Raw genomic sequence first — 19,499 nt, forward strand, 5'->3', positions numbered from 1 at the left:
CGGTACAGGAATGAGGCAGGACGTCTTCCACAGCACAGGAACCCTCTGGAGACTCAGGCTCAGGTTGAAGACATGGTGAAGTGCTCCACATAGCTGGGGGGCACAGACTTTGAGCACCCTGGGGCTAATGGGATGGAAGAGGGGAGCACAGCATTCAGGACAACATCTCAGAAACATCTCCATGGAACATCTCATCAATGGAACAAATACTACAGGTGAAATGGAGTATGAAATGGACGGTGAAATGGAGTTTTGATGGGACAAAGTGTTGTCCAGCTATCTGGGAGTGTCTGCAGCCTTATCTATGGTGGTGACAGAGAGAAAATGAGGAAAAAAGCAGTCAGAGATGGGTGAATTAGCATCAATGTAGTCATCAGCACACTGGATAAAGAGTTGAGGGAGGGGATCCAAGATTAAGTGTAACCTCCAAAAGAGGAATAAAGGTCAAACCTATCTGAGTTCCCAGAGCAATGCTGCTGATCTGGAGGACAATTCAAGGCAGACGAGTACTTGGTCAACAGGTAGTAATAACAACCACACTTTTCTGGAGGTGCTATCTCTTTACATTCATGACTGTATGGATAGGCACACCTCAAACAACATCTATAAATTCACTGTTGGCAGGATCTCAGATGGCAGTGAAGAGATCTATATGAGACAGAAAGATTGGCTGGTTGAGTGGTGTCACAACAACAACCACGCACACAACATCAGCAAGATCAAGGAATTGATTATGGACTTCAAGAAAAGGAAATTGGAGAACACACACCTGTCCTTATTGAGAGGTCAGTATTGGTAAGGTGGGGGGGGGGGGAATGTTTCAAGTTCCTGGGTGTCAGATCTCTGAGGATTTGTAGTGGGCCAAATATATTGATGCAATCACAAAGAAAGCAAGCCAACAGTTCTACTCCATTAGGAATTTGAAGAGATTTCATATGTCAACATCGAACAGATTTCTATAGATGTACGGTGGAGAGCATTCTGACTGGTTTTATCACTGCCTGGTATGGAGGCTCCGACGTACAGGGTCGAAAGAGGTTGCAAACTTAGTCAGCTCCATCTGGCTCAACCCTCCCCACCAGCGAAGTTATCTTTAACAGGTGATGCCTCAAGAATGTTCTGAAAACAATGAGTGTGGGGCTTCTTGCTCCTGAACCTTCTCTGTGATTGTGCTAATGGGAAGAGGACATATCCTCCGTGGTGAGGTCCATCATTAAGGACTCTCGCCACTGAGAACATGCCCTCTTCTCATTACAATCGTGGAGAAGGCACAGGAGCATGAAGACCCACAGCCAAAGTTTTAAAAGCAGCTTCTTTCCCTCCACCATCAAATTTCTGAATGGTGCATGAACACTATTTCGCTATACCTTTTCTGCACTATTTATTTATTTGTTTGTTTGTAGCTTAAAGTAATTTTTATGTCATGCACAGTACTGCCGTCACAAAACAACAACTTTCATGACATGTCAGTGATGATAAATCTGGTTTGGATTATTTTGCATCAGACTTTATACTGATCCATCAATTTACCTGCTTGCATATAAAAGATCCTGAAAGTTCATGAAGAAAGTTAATGGTTTACCCTTTATTTCCATTTTGATAATTTCCATGAGCGACACTGCCAAAATTAACAAGTTAATCATTCATCTTCATCTGGTTTGCAGGATTTTTACAAAAAACTGTGACTGATCTTCAAAAGTAAGCAATATCTCTGAAAAGGCTTAAAATGTATAAATGCAAATTCCATCCTTCGATTCAAAACTTTTCAGTTTTACTGCTATGAATCTCAGCTGCTTTAGAAGGTTTACAAGCTCACAGGATATGATCTATTCCTTCGCTTTAGTGCAATACTGAGGGACTGCTGCATCGTTTTGATAAGACATTGAACCAAGGTCTCTTTCTCCTGAGACTTTTATATCTGTTTCAAGTGCATGTAAATGACCCCATAGTTTAGTTTTGAAAAAGACTTTGGATGTTATTTCTGATGTTGTGGCTAATATTCAGATCAGCTAGAAACACTAAAACATCACACATTAGTAAAATCAGATCGTCAGTGGTTAACTTTCTAATCAAAGGCATACACCAATTCAATTGAAGTCAAATCTGACTGTGTCCAATTTGCTGTGAATCCCAGACATTTCATTGTAGAATCAGAGTATGTTCCAGATTAGATCTGGTGATTTAGATCTGAAACCTTATTGATTTCAGTGGGGATTCCAGGTAGTGGGATAGCAAGCAATTCCTTTAATATTTCACTTAGTTTGATGTTTTAAGTCTCTTTAAATACATGAGTAACACTTTTGTACAACTTTCACATTTTAATAATTTACAGTAACATGAATCAATTTTAAATGTCTCTGAGTGAAAAGGGCAAAAATCCATAACCCAAATCTAAATTCTGCTGAAGTCTGCAGACGCATCCTGGCAGCCTCTGCGCTCTCAGCCATGGGTGTGCAACTGTTCAGAGTCTGTGGCTGGAGTCAATATTGCGGAGGGCCAGCGAGATCAGCTCTCCGTTTGTATCCCAGGAAAGTTTGAGCGCGCAGAGCTCCGGGCTGTGTGCCAGCCCAGCACAATCAAGCCCACACTGTGGATCGTTGTATTTGGGAGCATGGTGTGCATAAGCTGGTGACTGCACTTCCTACATTATAAATGAAGGACCTTTTCCTTTTAGCATGCCACTGGCAATAGTGTTTCTGACTGTCTCAAGGGCCGTGTCTGACTGAGTTCTCTAACCAACAGTGCAGTTATTTCAAAATCCCAGTGGAGTGCTGCATAGTAATATTCCCAACATAAGTGAAACAAGCAACACACACAAAATGCTGCAGGGACTCAGCAGGCCAGGCAGCATCTATGGAAAAGAGTACAGTCGATGTTTCAGGCCGACTCTTCATCAGGAATGGAGAAAAAAAGATGAGGAGTCGGAGTACGCAGGTGGGGGGAGGGGAAGAAGAAACATAAGGTGGCAGGTGAAATCAGGAGGGGGGAGAGGCAAAGTAAAGAGTTGGGAAGTTGATTGTTGAAAGAGATACAGGGCTGGAGACAGAGGAATTTGATAGGGGAGGACAGAAGAAAGGGAAGGGGGAGGAGCACCAGCGGGAGGTGATGGGCAAGTAAGGAGATAAGGTGAAAGAAGGAAATGGGGATGCGGAGTGGTGAAGGAGAGTGGGGGGGGGGGTGCATTCTGAAAGTTTAAGAAATCGATGTTCAAGCCATCAGGTTGGAGGCTACTAACATGGAATATAAGGTGTTGCTCCTCCAACCTGAGTGTGGTCTCATTGCGACAGTAGAGGAGGTCGAGGACTGACATGCTGGAATGGGAATGGGAAGTGGAATTAAGGTGGGTGGTCACTGGGAGATCTCACCTGTTCTGGCCTCCATGGCTTTCTCATGGCCTCCTCTACTGTCATGATGAAGTCGAAGGCTTTCTCTACTATTGTGATGATGCCATCAACTCCCATTGCTGCCCCTCCCCCTTTTCATTCTTCCATGGCCTTCTACCCTCTCCTATCAGATTCCCCCTTCTCCAATCAACTTCCCAGCTCTTTACCTCACCCCTCACCTTCCTGATTTCACCTATCACCTTGCGTTTCTTCCTCCCCTCCCCCCACCTTATTACACTATCTCCTCATACTTTTTTTCTCCAGAACTGATGAAGGGTCTCAGCCCGAAATGTCGACTGTACTCTTTTCCAATAATGCCACCTGGACTGTTGAGTTCCTCCAGCATTTTGTGTGTGCTGCTTGGATTTCCAGCATCTGCAGATTTTCTCTCTTTTATAAGTGAGACAGGCTGTATTCACACTTCAGAGATTCAAGACTAGAGTGCATATTACACAAGAGGCGTCTTGCCACCGTCAGTGCCCAAATGTTTAGTAATATGCTATTTAATACAGGGAGTTAAATCATCCCAATTAGCATAAGTGCTCTTTAACTTTAGTAACAGCTTATCTCTTCAAAACAAACATGCTATTATAAAAGTAAAGACCAACACTAAATCTTTCCTAAATCTTTAAAAAGGAATTGCACCATCTAATCTCTTACATACAGTCCTGGTCATTGTCGTATGACAGACTATCATTCAGGGACCATTGATCCTACCATTGAGTCCGGAATAAAATGTAATGGTGGATATGAAATTCAAAATCATGATAAAAACCAATTTGGTTCATCAGTGTCCCTCAGGGAAGAAAATCTACCATACAATATGGTCCATATTGGTACTGGTATTGTTTTATTATTGCCACCTGTATTGACATACAGTGCACAACTGTTGTTGGTGTGCCACCAGCCAGACGTCAACATTGTTGGTGGTGTCAGCAGCAATTGACCACTCTAATCGCCACGGAAATGGGCAGGGAACTAAGGGTTAACTGAATTAATAAGAGAACAGGTTCTGATGAAGGGTTTTCGAACTGATAGGACGAAAGCTTTTCTTTCCACAGTTGCTGCCCTAGCATCTGGAGAATTTCCTATGTTTATGAATTGTAAATTTAGTTCTCTAATATCATATCCTGAGGTTTTTTTTGGAGCACTTTTCAGTTTTATCTTCAGATTTCCACTGTCTACTGTTTGCTTTTATTTTCATTAGAAGTCAAGGTTGGCAGATTTTCTTCCCTGGAGGGTAGTAGAGAAGTAAATTTAGTTTTGTGACTCATAAATATGAGAAATTCTCCAGATGCTGGATATCCAAATGCCGGAGGAACTCAGCAGGACAGGCAGCACCTATGGAAGTGAATAATCAGTTGAGGATTCAGGCCGAAACCTTTCTTCAGGACTAGAAAGGAAGGGGGAAGATGCCAGAATAAAAAGGTGGAGGGAGGGGAAAGAAGATAGCTAGAAGGTGGTAGGTAACACCAGGTGGATAGGAAAGGTAAAGGGCTGGAGAGCAAGGAATCTGAAAGGAGAGGAGAGTCGACCACAGGGGAAGGAGGAGGAAGGGACCCAGGGGGAGGTCATAGGCAGATGAGAGTTTTAACTTCAGTTCCCATTCCCATTCCAACATGGCCTCTTCTTGAGTCAAGATGAGGCCACCCTCAGGGTGGAGGAGCAACACCGTACATTCCGTCTGGGTGGCCTCCAACCTGACAGCATGAATATTGGTTTCTCCTTCCGGTGAAAAAAAATATCCCTCCACCTCCCCTCTTCCTTTATTGCCCTCTCTGGCATCTTGCCTCTTCTCACCTGCCTGTCGCCTCTGCCTGGGTGCCCTGCTCCTTTCCTTTCTCCTTTCTCCTATGGTCCACTCTCCTCTCCTTCATATTCCTTCCTCTCCAGCTCTTTACCGTTCCTTGTTGGCTTCAGCCGGCTGGTGGTGTAGTGGCTTCGGATCCATTTGGCTCCGTGCACGCTTTCCATCCATGCAGGGTTGAGTAGCAACCTAGTCTTTTTAAAAGAACAGACAGAATGCTGAAGAAACGTCAAGGCTGCTGCCTGATGCACCACATGTACCATGGAGAGAAATAACGACTTACCTGGCTTCACCTATCACTTTCTGGCTATCCTCCTTCCCATCCCCACCCCCCCCCCACCTTATTATTCCGTCAGCTTCCTCCTTCCTTTTCCAGTCCTGCAGAAGGGTCTCGGCCTGAAACATCTACTGTTTACTCACTTCCATAGATGCTGCCTGACCCACTGAGTTCCTCCAGCATTTTGTGTGCGTTGCTTTGGACTTACAACTACCCTGTAGTTTTATCCCGATTTTTACTGAAACTAAATTATTTTGAATTCAGCATTCGAATTAAAACTCTGCAGCTGTTACGGTGGGGCTCTACTTCATGCTGAGTCCAGTACCTTTCCTTATTCACACAAGTAATTCTGGGAGCCTGCTCTGTAAAAACTGGCTGCAGTAATGTCAATGTTGCATGAGTGATGGCTTTGGAATCCTGAGATTATCAAAGGAAATATCTGAGAGCCAGTGATGCATCTTACAAGTCAGCCAGCTGAGGAGTTCAGAGACTTTGGGCTCTTTAGCAGAAGCACAGGGTTGAATGAATGGCAGGAAGATAACGTATCGACTTAGATTGACGATCACTGCACTGAGCTTTTTTGACGATCTTCTCCCCTGATGAAATGTCAAAGGTTCTCGACAACAAATTGAGACCTCAGCAGGTGAGGTTTGTCAGAAGCGATTTCAGTTATTATTAGCGCAGTGTGGCTAACGTTAGAGCTGTCAAACCACAGTGCAATTTAAACTGTGGTAAAATGTGATGCTTCCTGAAAAGCCTATGCAGTTAAACTGGCACTTCACCTCAGTAAGCCAGTCAGACACAAATCCATGACAATAAAGGATAGAGATGGGGGCTAGGTGGGAGCTGCCACTGGAGCAGGGAGGTGGAACAAGTTGTTGGATGAGCTCTACTGAGCAGCAAACACTTAGTAATCTCAATGTCCAATCCTCCCATGAGAACATTTCATATATCATACATGGAGAGTGCTCACTTTGGTCAAGCACAAGCTAAGTATCTTTATAAATCAGGCTGTGTAATTCAATTCTAATAGCTCCTGTATTTCAGAATGATTTGTACAGGAGTCTCCAGAAATTAGATTGACACATACGTGCACCTTCCCTTCATGTGTAAAATATACTTATAAAGTATCTCGAGCCTGTTTCGAAGATTTTTCACCCATTTCTGGCAAATGTCTCACCCTTCAGGAAATTGTACTGGACATATCTGGTGGTAATCCAATCAGATCTGCATTTCAGTCCCTTGTCATATTTTGCCCATATGATGACATCATCAATGTGCACAAGGCTCATTAAAAGCTCGGGAACCTGTGCCCTTATCTGCCAATAACATCAGGGCAACATTATAAAAGAGTAATGAATTGTGTGTCATTTAAGGTATCCACACTGAATATCTTCTTCCTGGGTCTCACCACCGGTCATTTTAATTTCATGAAAACATAACCGTCAGACAAAGTGACCACAGACTGACGCAGCTGTACGTGAATCACTTCTGTGCAGGAAGCTTTGCCTTGGGTCCTGATGCTCATATTCAGTGTGGTAGTCTGAAGGACAACCAAACTGCTCCATATTTCAATGAAGCTTTCCTCAGGAAATCAAAATGTTGATTTCCCCTTGTAGGAGCCATGCATCTGTTTTCTATCTGCATTCTGTTCTGTGTTGTGCATCTATTATGGTTATTTTGGTACCTAGTCATGTGGCTGGGGACATGGTAAAAGCAAAGGGTTTAGGTATGTTTTCATGCTCTGTTCTTGGCACTTTAGAACTGGGGACTATCGGGTGTCATACCTTCTACTGACCGCTTAACTTCGCTCCTAGTCCACTTAAGTAAATTTAGTATCACTAGTTTTGTAAGTTTCATTGCTTCAAAATTACTTTTTACTAATAAAAGATTGAATGTATTTCTTTGACTTTTTAGACTATTATTCTTGGATTGATTGGAGGGCACGTCATACAAGATAACTACCAATGTGATTGCCAAAGTGGCATTGGTTTGTCTGAGTCGCCACTACACCCCCTGTCTCCCTTCCCTGATGTTTCCTGTAACCCCTCACACCTCTCTCCCCACCCCCACCCCATTTCCACACATCTCCATGGTAGTCTGCAGCATTCTAATGCATGGAAGAAGGAGGAATGCACATTAGTTTTCTCTTAAAACAAAGATGTTCTACTTTTTCAATTTCTTTTCACGACTCTCCCGTATGGCATTTTCACTGCACACAACCCATGTTTAACACAACAAAAAAACGGCAAAATTCAATTTCTCTGCAGTGATGAATAAAACCAAGGCAGTATTAAATGGTTATATTTTCAAGCAGATTTTAAGCAAATGAAGTTGTCCAGATAGGTGACCATAAGGAAGAATTCTTTAGGTTACAGGAAGATCAGAAGGCTTGGAAAACTGGTCAGAATAATGATACATGCTATTTAATCTGGAGGAGTGTAAATAATGCATTAGGGAGGTTTAAAATGAATACAAAATAAATGGGAGGATATTGAGAGTTATGGAAGAACTCAGATGTCTGAAGGTTCATAGATCTTGTAAGGTAGTAGGTCAGATTAATAATGTAGCAAAGAAGTCAAGGGGCATCCATTCCAGTATTAACCAAGGCAAAGGAAATAAAAACAGGGACATTATGCTAATACTGCATTCAATACCACATGACTGCATGGTTTTGTTCTCCACATTACAGGAAAAAATGAGCTTGCACTGGGAAGGTGCAGATGAATTCTAAGATGATGTTGCTAGGGCTGGAAAACTAACCACAAGGAAACATTAGGAAAGCTTGGGATATTTTCTTTGGAATGGAGGAAATTAAGGGGAGACCTAATAAAGGTGTTCAAAACTGTAAGCAGCCTAGATAAATAGAAAGGATTTATTTCCCTTGATTGGGGGGGGGGGGGGGTGGTAATCAGACATCAGGCAGAACGGATTTTGCAGGTAGAATGATTAGAAGGAAATCAAAGAAAATGATCTTCATTCAAAGGACAAAGGAATTTGGAGCTCACTAACCAAAAGGATGAGGGATGATTTAAACTGCATTTGGATATAGACTTGAAAAGCTATAACCTGAAGAGCTACAGACCAACTTTTTGTAGACAGGATTAAACTGGGTTATTTCTTTTAGCCAGTCCAGCCATGATGTGTCAAATGGCCTCCTCTGCACTTAAAAAATTTCCATGATTCTATGATACTAAGATTTACTTTTTTCTAACTTAGCAGTTATCCTTATCTCTGTTGAGATTAATGACTCTGTCTTCATTAGTGCAAGTACACACCTCTCAGTTAATAAGAACATTGTCATGAAAATCTCAGCCCCATCTTGTGATTAGAAGGATGAGAGGGGATCTGATAGAAACATATAAGATTATTAAGGGATTAGACACGCCAGAGGCAGGAAACATATTCCCAATGTTGGGGGAGTCCAGAACCAGAAGCCACAGTTTAAGAATAAGGGGAAGGCCATTTAGAACAAAGTTGAGGAAAAACTTTTTCACCCAGAGAGTTGTGAATCTATGGAATGCTCTGCCTCAGAAGGCAGTGGAGGCCAATTCTCTGGATGCTTTCAAGAAAGAGTTAGATAGAGCTCGCAAAGATAGCAGAGTCAAGGGAGACGGGGAGAGGGCAGGAATGGGGTACTGATTGTGGATGTTCAGCCATGATCACATTGAATGGCGGTGCTGGCTCAACAGGCCGAATGGCCTACTCCTGCATCTATTGTCTATTGTCTATTCCACCATTACAGGAGCCAGTTGTCAACCATTCAATTCACTTCATGTTATATCCAGAAGAAACCATGAACATTGGATCTGTGGGAACAGGATGTAATGGTGTTAAGTGTGTGTTGGTGTTTATAGTGTCAATAATGCCCCTTCCCCTGACAAAGTTCAGCATGGTTACAACAGATGGCAACGTGGAAAATTGCCCAAGTATTTTCTGTTGACTAAAAGCAGGACAACCCAATCAGTGTTCTCTCCATCAGATGCAAAATGACAGAAGCTGCATCAGCAATGCTATTAAGTGCCATTTACTCACCAATACTCAATATGGATTCCAGAAGGACCACTCGGTTCTAGACTTAATCACAGCGTTTGTCCAAATGTGGATCAAAAGTAACTTCCACGGGGGAAGTGAGAGTGATTTTCCTGACATTAATGCAGCCATCACTTGTGTGTGGTATCAAGAAACTCCAGTAAAACTGATGTCAATGTGCATCAAGAGGAATCTACTCCAGTGGTTGGGGCCATATCTGACACAGACAAAGAGGGATTGTTGGAGGACAATCATGCCAGCCTTAGGATACTGCTGTAGGTTTATGCAAATAAAATTAAGTGAGGCGTTTTTGTGTTTAACAAAAACCGTAAGGCATTTTATTGAACTCCAAAACCTACACCACCTAAGCATGCCACAAACCCTTACGTAACAACGTCACCACACCAGACCAACCTCTTAAAGTGAAACTCCAACTCAATGTCGGTGGCTGTGAATTATGTGCATTTCTCCCAATTATGTTACCCTATACTGCTGCAGCAGTTCCTCAGGCCAATGTTCTGGGCAGACCATCTTCAGCTGCTTCACCAATGATCTTCCATCCAACACAAGATCAAAAATGTGATGTTGGTTGATCAAAGTAAAATATTCAATTCCACTTGCAGCTCCTCAGAAAGGAAAGTAGTCCATTCCTGCTCAAAACAAGATCAAGATAACATTTTTACTTGGGAAAATAAGTTGCATTAATATTCACTACACATAAATGCAGGCAGAGTGTAGCAGGAAAGGGTCTAACCAGCTATCTAACCTTTCATTCAGCAGGAAAGGGTCTAACCAGCTATCTTTCACATTCAACTGCTGAGACATTTTATTAAAATCTGTGGATTTCCATTGACTAGAAGTTCAATGTCACCAGCCATATAAATCCTGTGGCCACAAAGGCAGGTCAGAAACTGGCTCTCCTGTGGTGACTAATTGCTTCTGATACTTAAATCCTTTCCATCATCAATACGATCTCTATCGACCACAAAGGACAAAGGCTTCAGTAATGTAGGAACACCATGATGCATCAAACCTCAGGTATTCAAATGCTAATTATACAAGTAATTGCTAAATGTGCCATCAATATGATTTATCTCAATGAGGGATAAATCCTTCCAAGGAGATTTCAGCCTTTCAACAAATGCTTGTCGTGTAGTACTAGACTAATGAAGGGTCTCGGCCCAAAATATTGACAGTTTATTAAACTCTATTGATGCTGCCTGACTTGCTGAGTTCCTTCAGCATTTTATGTGTATGTGTGTGTGCTCTTAAGGTTTCCAGCATCTGCAGAAGCTCTTGTGCTTCTTTTTACTAGTTATTTGCCCCACTGAGCTAAGTATCTATAAAGTTCTCTCTGGAAGACTATCATGAAAACAAAACTGAAAGTTAAATTGGAGACAGAAGAGATTTCAGAAGCTAGAATGTGAAGTAAAACCAAACTACTGCATGAACTCAGGAGCCAAAGGGACATGTGCAGTTAGCGTTTTAGGTCAAGACCTTTCAACTAGATTCTTTAGTAACAAAATTAAGGAATATATCTGATATGTGCAATTTATTGTTAGTTTATTGCCATACTGGATTTATCTGTGTGGGTGCCCTTCAACCTCACCTGCTACACTACTAGTTCTGCATATGTGGTGAGTCTTTGACCTGGTGTTTTGCAATAATAGAACACTGACGAAATGTATGAGACCCGATTCAGACAACTACCCTCATCCACCAGTCGGGACAACTGAAGAGCTGCTATTCTGGAAGGAAACAAGTATATTCCCCCGATTCACCTTCCCTTAACCCAAAATCCTGCAAAATGACACAGTCTTTTGCCACCGTGCACCTCATATAATTACATAACTTGTCACTCATTATTCTAATTCTGGAACTATTGCACTGTGCCCTGCACTCTGAGGACATTGACACGTGACTATGAATATTATCAAAAGGGTATTTGGCTGTCCTGGCCAAATTCAAATAGCAGCATTGAATGGATAGTGAAAAACTATTCTGCTTGGCAGAGACTTCTTAAAAACTTAACACATGATTTTCCAAAGACCTTATCCTTTGCAATTTTTAGAGATTTTATTTACACGTTTCTTGTTGACAGTAGAAAGAATTTGAGGTTTAAGATGAGGAATAAAAATTTGAAGGTATCTGAGAGAATTATTTTTCACCCAGAGGATGGTTGCGGTCTGGAACAGAAACTGGAACAGGTAATTTCACAACATTTAAGAAGGATCTGGACAAGCACTTGAAAGCCAAGGCATGGCAGGTTTTGGATGAAGTCCTGGTAAATGGAATTAGTGAGGAAGGGTACTTGATGGGCCAAAGGGCTTGCGTGCTGTGTGACTCCATGGCTAAGTGACGCCCTATGACTTGATTATTTATTTAGCAATACATGTGGAGTAGGCCATCCCAGCCCTTCGAGCCACATCAACCCCTGACACACCCAACCGACCCTAACCAAATCACAAGACATTTTACAATGACCAGTTAACCGGTACATCTTTGGACAGTGGGAGTAAACCAGAGGACCCAGGAAGAACCCACACATTCCATGGGAGAAACATACAGAGACTCCTTACAGAATGGTGCCGGAACTGAACTCCAAAGTCTGGAACGCCTCGAGCTGCTACAGCATCGCATCGACCGCTACGCTCAGAAATAAAGCCACAGCATTCAGCCACTCCTCGGTGAGTCCAGGACCCACACAGACCCAGGGATTTCCCACCAACCGATTACTGATCTGGCAGTAAATTCTGAATGTGCTGGCATTCTCTGGTATTACAGTCGGGAATTCACTTTAGCGACTGTGCACCAGTCGAACTTGGCACAGTACAAACTTCCCTTTTCCTGCAAAGGAATGTCTGACCTGGAGATTAGGTGGAAATCAGTCAGCTTTATTTTGTTTCATTGTTTTAATCATTTATTAGTGTTTAAATGTATCCAAAATTAATTGTATTATAAAATATCTTTACTTTTGTAAATTATTTACGACAATATTAATAATTTCTGAACATTTCTAATATCAAGGACATTTAAAGACTATTAATACCTGCCAGCTTTCATAGGTAGTGAGTCTGCCCAGCATTTCCTCGTGCCAAAGACTGTCAGTAGGCCCTGCCTCAGTGTTATGATCTCTGAGGCTGACTTGTGCTGAGATCTTGCTATCTAGCTCCTGTGTTGGAGATTCTGAACACATCTGGTTTCTCTGTATCAGCTTCAGGTAAGTGATTAGTGAAGGAAGTTCCATTGGTCTGTCAGACTCTTATTGGTCTTCTTGTGTAAGGAGTTGCAGTAACCTCCAAGGTACCGAATTATTAACTGAGGGATGGACAAATCGAGATATGACCACAGTGAAGTCTCTTTGAGGGAAGACCACAGTTTAGGTTCTCTGCTGCCACTGGATGCTGAAGGACTGGGCCTGGATAAAAACCTCTCAAACTTAATAATAAACTGAGAAATGAAACACTGACTATTTTGGTATATCATTGTATCAAATTAGTGAATTGCCGGGAATAGTGACAGGAAATAGACACAGGAAACTATGCATATTTTCGCAACCCAAAATGTTGACAGGCCATTTTCTTCCACAGATACTGCCTCACCCACTGAGATCATGCACTGAATGATAATTCTGGAGAGCAGAATTGCAAATTTTGGTCATTTGCAATTGGTTTATTATTGTCACATGGTGCAAGATACAGTGAAAATCTTTAGTTTGCTTGCCTACCAAACAGTGCGTTCCATACGTAAGTATATCAAGGTAGGTCAAAAGATAAAAATGGAATGAAGAATGTAGTGTTACAGAGCAACGCACACAAACATGCTGGAGGAACTCAGCAGTTTAGGTAGTCTTTCTAGGGAGGAACATGCAGTCGACATTTGGGATGAGACCTTTCATCATCACAAGGTGCTCCAGTGACAGAGAAAAATGCAGTGCAGGTTGACAAATAAAATGCATGGTGTCATAAGGAGATAGGTGAAGGCATCCGGAAAAACTTGTGGCAGCCAGCTTGATTTTGCCCACTCTGCACGAACCAGCGTAAACTGCCAGAGTCACACACCATCAAGACAACTTAGATCAGGGGTCCAGTTGAATCCTGAGCACCCTCAATAAAAACCATTCCAGTTCTAGCGATGTCTTTAAGTTAGATATGGCCCTTGTAGCTAAAGGGATCAGGGGGTATGGAGAGAAAGCAGGTACAGGGTTCTGAGTTGGATGATCAGCCATGATCATACTGAATGGCGGTGCAGGCTCGAAAGGCCGAATGGCCCACTCCTGCACCTATTTTCTATGTTTCCACTGCATGCAAAAATTTTGAACACTTGGTTGAGTCACGAAGATGCTGGCAGCAACAGCCTCTTGTAATGTGCTTTATTGTTAGTGCATTGACTGTAATACTAATAAGAGTGATTGGAAATGTAGCACTGTGCAAACGTGGAGAAGAGATCAAGTTTGTAAGGCTGGTGGGAGCAAAGCATGTTGGGAATGCCAAGTGTGGAGTGCTGTGGGAGGGGTGTAGGCCAGGCTGCAGAGAAGGAGGGCCAGGGGCAGGGTGTGGCATGGGTCCAGATACACCCAACCCTGAGACACCAGGCAAGGTATTTTGATTCCAAACAGCTGCTTTATTGATCTTTACAGAATTTGTCTCTGGTGCTTCCCACTCCCTCCCCTTTTCCCAACCATGGTTCCCCTCTCCCTGCCTCCTTCCCACTTTCAGTCCACAATAGAGACCCCTATCAGAAACAGGTTTATCATCCTTTGGAAGGGGACACTGGCAGGGATAATAGCAGAGCAGCATTGTTCCCTATAAGGTGTGCTCATGTGCGTGCACACTCATCTTTTACTATTAGTCCACAGAAGAATTTAAACTGCGCACAAAAGGTTATCCCCTCTATCTCGATGGCATGTTAAGTATATTTCACGATCACATGCAATCACATTTCCTTTTCCGGTTTCTGATATGGATGGTGTTGACAACGTGGAATTTGCTATGATTTGTCTGCAGCTTTTAAAACTGGCTTATTTATACTGTTCTCATTGAAGAAATTACTGATACCCGATGTCAAATTCTGAAGAAGCAAAGGGCGTGAAGCGCTAAAGAACTTCAAGTTCATTTAAAGCAGAATGGCTTATTATCCTTAGAATTGCTTCAGGTTTACTTCTACTTAAAAATTCAGTGTGCACATGTTGTCGTCACTGAGCAAAAAATTACACAGCACAAGAGTTTTGTGCACACTGGTCATTACAAATTAGGGGGAACATTGTAGAGCAGCAATAGCTGGAATTTCTGGGTGCAAATCGGAAGGCACAAGTTAGATACATCACAAAGAAGAGCTAGTACCGTACTCTTAGGGCAGGATGATGCAAATAGGGAAGTCAAAGCCAACATGAAAACAAAAGAGAGGGCATATAATAGAGCAAAAATTAGAGAGAAGTTTGAGAATTGGGAATTCTTTAAAAACCAACAGATGGCAATGAAAAAAAACATAAAGGGGAAAAGATGATATATGAAATTAAGTGATTCAATAATATCAAAAATAACACCCTAAGTTTTTTTAAGATATATAAAGAGTAAAAGAGAGGTGAGAGTAGATATTGGACCACTAGAAAATGATGTTGGAGAGATAATAACAGGGGAGAAGGAAACAACTGAATAAGTATTTTGCTTCAGTCATCACTATAGAAAACACTAGTAGTAAGCCAGAAGTTCGAGAGTGTCAAGGGGAAAAGTGAGTGCAGGTACTATTACTAGGGAGATGGTCCTTGGGAAACTGAAAGGTTTGAAGGATGTTAACATAGCAGGACCTGATGGACTGCACCCCAGGGTTCAAAAAGAGGTGGCTGAAGAGATTGTGGAGGAATTATTAATTCTCTTTCAAGAATCAAAAGATTCTGACATGGTTTGAGAGGGCTAGAAAATTGCAAATGTCACTCCAGTCTTCAAGAAGGAAGTGTGACAGAAGAAGGGAAATTCTAGGCCAGTAAGCCCGGTCTCAGTGGTTGGGTAGAAGTTGGATTCAATTGTTAAGGATGTGGTTTCGAGGTACTTGGAGGTAGGTGACAAATTAGGCCAAAGTCAGCATTGAAAATCTTCAGAGAAAATCTTCCCTAACAAATCTATCGAATTTTTTGAAGAAATAACAAGCAGGATAGACAAAGGAGAATCAGTGGATGTTATGTGTTTGGATTTTTCAGAAAGCTTTTGACATGGTGCCACACATGAGGCTGCTAAACAAGATAAGAACCAGGGTATTACAGGAAAGATAATGGAATTGAAAGAACATTGACTGATTGGCAGGAGGCAAAATCTGGGAATAAAGGGGTCCTTTCAGATCGGCTGTCATTGAGTACTGGTGTTCTGCAGGGGTTTGTGTTGGGACTGCTTCTTTTTACATTTTGTGTCAACAGTTTGGATGATGAAACTGATGGCTTTGTGGCCAAGTTTTCAGAAGATAGAAAGATAGGTGGAGGGTCAGGTTGTGTTGAGGAAGCAGAGAGACTGCAGAAGGACTTAGACAGATTAGGAGAATAGGCAAAGATGGAAAGCAATGTTGGGAAGTGTATGGTCATGCATTTTGGTAGAAGGAATAAAAGCATATTTTCTAAATGGGGAGAAAATTCAGAATTCCAAGTTGAAAAAAGGGATTTGGGAGTCCTCATGCAAGGTTAATTTGCAGGTTGAATTGGCGATGAGAAAGGTGAATACAATGTTAGCATTCATTTCAAAAGGACTAGAATATGAAAGCAAGGATGTAACGCTGAGGTAGTATAAGACACTGCTGAAGCCTCACTCAAAGTATTGTGAGCAGTTTTGAGCCGTTTATTTAAGAAAGGATGTACTGACATTTGAGTGGGTTCAGAAGAAGTTCACGAGAAGGATTCCAGGAATGAAAGGGTTATCATAATGGTACCAATTGAAGACTCTGGGCTTGTACTCACTGGAATTTTAAAAAGTGGTAGTGGGTGGGGGGGGGGGGGGTAGGATCTCATTGATATCTATTGAATGCTGAAAGGCCTCGATAGAGTGCATGTGAAGAGGGTGATTCCTTTGGTGGGGTAGTCTAGGACCAGAGGGCACACCCTCAAAATAGAGGGTTGTCCATTTTTAACAGAGATAAGGAGGAATTTCTTTAGCCAGAGCATGGTGAATCTGTGGAATTCATTGCCACAGGCGGCTGTGGAGGCCAAGTTACTGGGTGAATTTGAGGAGGAGGTTAATAGGTTCTTGATTAGTCAGGTTGTGAAACTTTATGGGGAGGACGCAGGAGAATTTTTTTGAGAGGAAAATGGATCAGCCATGATGAAGTGACTGAGCAGACTCGATGGGCCAAGTGGCATAATTCTGCTCCTATGTTTTATGGTCTTATGTTACATATGTCATGAAATTTGATTTTTTCGTGACAGTGCAATACATAAAATTACTTCAGGTCTATGCAAAAGTCTAAGACTCTCTCTCTCTCTATATATAAATGACTTTTGCATGGAGTACTAAACTTCAGTAATGCATTGAAGTAAATGTTTGTCCAAGCAGCAACTGGGCGAAACAAATGGAAGGTAAGACAGTGGTCACATGGGAAATATGCTCTTTCCAGCAAAAGATATAAAATAACTACTTACAAAGTAAAGAGCCTGGGGGACTGAACAAGCCAGCAGATTCATAAATCATTATTAACTCCTTCACTGGCTCTCTGATTTAGAATGGAGCTTAGGTTACACTGCAAACTCCAGATGTTTTAATTTTATCCATTTAATACACTTTTTGCATGGCAGAGAGCAATAAATATGTCCTCATCAAGAAGATGGATGCCATATTAGAGCCTGATGCTTTCTTTCCCTCAGATGCTTTCTCTGAAACATCAAGGACTCCCTGGCCAGTTATAGCAGAGTCAAGCTCTTTCAACTTCAATCCAGCTGCTATTTCATGCCTTCAATGACATCTCTGTCGCATTAACTTCACTCTTGCTAACCTGCCCAGTATGATGTTTATACTTTCAGCGCTAGGCACTCTGTTTTTCCCAGGTACACTAGCAATTTAGTGTCAATTTGTCCTGAATTGTTGGTAGTTTCCCACTGTGAGCTCTTGTCTGCTACCAATTGTTCTGAGCTTATCCAAATTGGTTTCATTTAAGACAAGTACCTTTAGGAGAAGGCTGAAATCCACACAAGAGAAATGTATTTTAATTCAAGCTCAGACCCAGGAGACTCAGAAGTCTGCAGCTCTCTTCGTTTGCTCCTTTGATTTCCATTTACGGGCTTAATTGCTAATTTTGCCTCGTTTCATTCGCAGTTGCTTCAAAGGGTAACAGAAAACAAGAATGAAGCCAAGTCCTGGAAAGCTTCTCATCATTACTTGTAAAATGACAGATGAGGTGCTGGTGTTGCTCAGCCTCAGAAAGAGCTGATTCACCAGGCCGGGTGTGAATCCCATTTCTGACCAGTGTAAGGGAGAGTGGGCAGTTGAACTTGTCTGCAAAAGGACCAAAGATAATTGGTTTTGATTTATTATTGCCACTACAACTGAGATACAGTGAAAAGCTTTTGCTTGCTTGCTTTCCAGAGGGTTCATTCCATACATAAATATATTTATTTTATTTTTTGAGATGCAATGTGGGTCAGACCATTCTGACCCTTCGAGCAGTGCCACCCAGCAGTCTCCCGAGTTAACCCTAGTCTAAACATGGAATAACTTATAATGAGCAATTAACCTGTCAACTGGTACATCGTTGGACTGTGGGAGGAAACCAGAGCACCCAGAAGATGGTCACAGAGAAAATGTACAAACTTCTTGCAAGAAGTGGCAGGAAGTGAACCCGTGTCATTGGTACCGCAGAGCGTTGTGTGAACCATTATGCTACCAGGCTGCCATGTTGAGGTAAGTCAAAAAAATGCAAATATAGTGTCACAGTCACAGAGCAAGTGTAACACTATATTCAGTGCTCGAGCGGTGAATGACAGGCTGGATTGCTAGGAACGGTACCATCAATTTGTGGGAAATGTCGCTCAGGGTCTTGGGCTACATAAGTTTTCTTTTTCGCGTGACCAAGTTTTTTGTTAACTCGCTATTTTGAAAGCGCTGTGTATGTTTTGCACCTTGACCCCTGCGGAACGCTCTTTCGCTGGGCTGTATCCATGTATGGTGGAAAGATAATCAAACTTGATCTGAATACAGGTAGAGAAGAAAGATGCAAGGGCTACAAAAAGGTAGATTAGGAGATTTTAATTTAACTCACGGAACAATCTCTTACACCCTGCTGGATGTTACTTTTGACTGAAGACCAATGGAGTTAAACATCAGTGGGGATTACAATTACCATTCTATCCAATTCTCCTGCCACACATGTTCGGATAAGTTTAGCCCTGCAGGGCTGGAAACATAACGTTGAAAGGGGGTGTTAAAATGAGGAGCACCATTCAGGGGATTTGCATAGACAAAACTCTACAACTCTCTATAGAAATGGCTGTCAGACATAAAATCTTGAGGATAAATCATAAAGCTTAAATGCTGTTGTTAAAGTGTGACTCATGCGATCAGAGGCTGCCAAGAGGAGAAGGCTCAGGAGAAGGTCAAGAGGGCTAAATCATGCCTTGGGGGATGCTGCAAAGTGATATTTTGTTTATATTTGTTGCTTGATTGTTTTCATCAATCTAATTTAAGAGAGGAAAATCAAGTTGTGAGTATTCTACATGTGAATTTAATATCACCAATTTTCAAAGTTCAAAGTAAATCTATTATCCAAGTACATATATGTCACCTAATACAACCCTGAGAGTCATTTTCTTGTGGGAAAACTCAATAAATCCGCAACAAAATAATAACCACAATAGAATCAATGAAAGACCACCAACCTGGTTGCTCAACCAGTGTGCAAAAGACAAACCGTGACAATACAAAAAGAAATAAAAAATAAGAATAAATAAAAAAGCAATAAATATCAAGAACATGGGATGAAAGTGAGCCCACAGGTTGTGGGAGCATTTCAGTGATGGGGCAAGTGAAGT

The sequence above is a fragment of the Hemitrygon akajei genome, chromosome 8 (genome assembly GCF_048418815.1).
Source record: "Hemitrygon akajei chromosome 8, sHemAka1.3, whole genome shotgun sequence".
Classification (NCBI taxonomy): Eukaryota; Metazoa; Chordata; class Chondrichthyes; order Myliobatiformes; family Dasyatidae; genus Hemitrygon; species Hemitrygon akajei.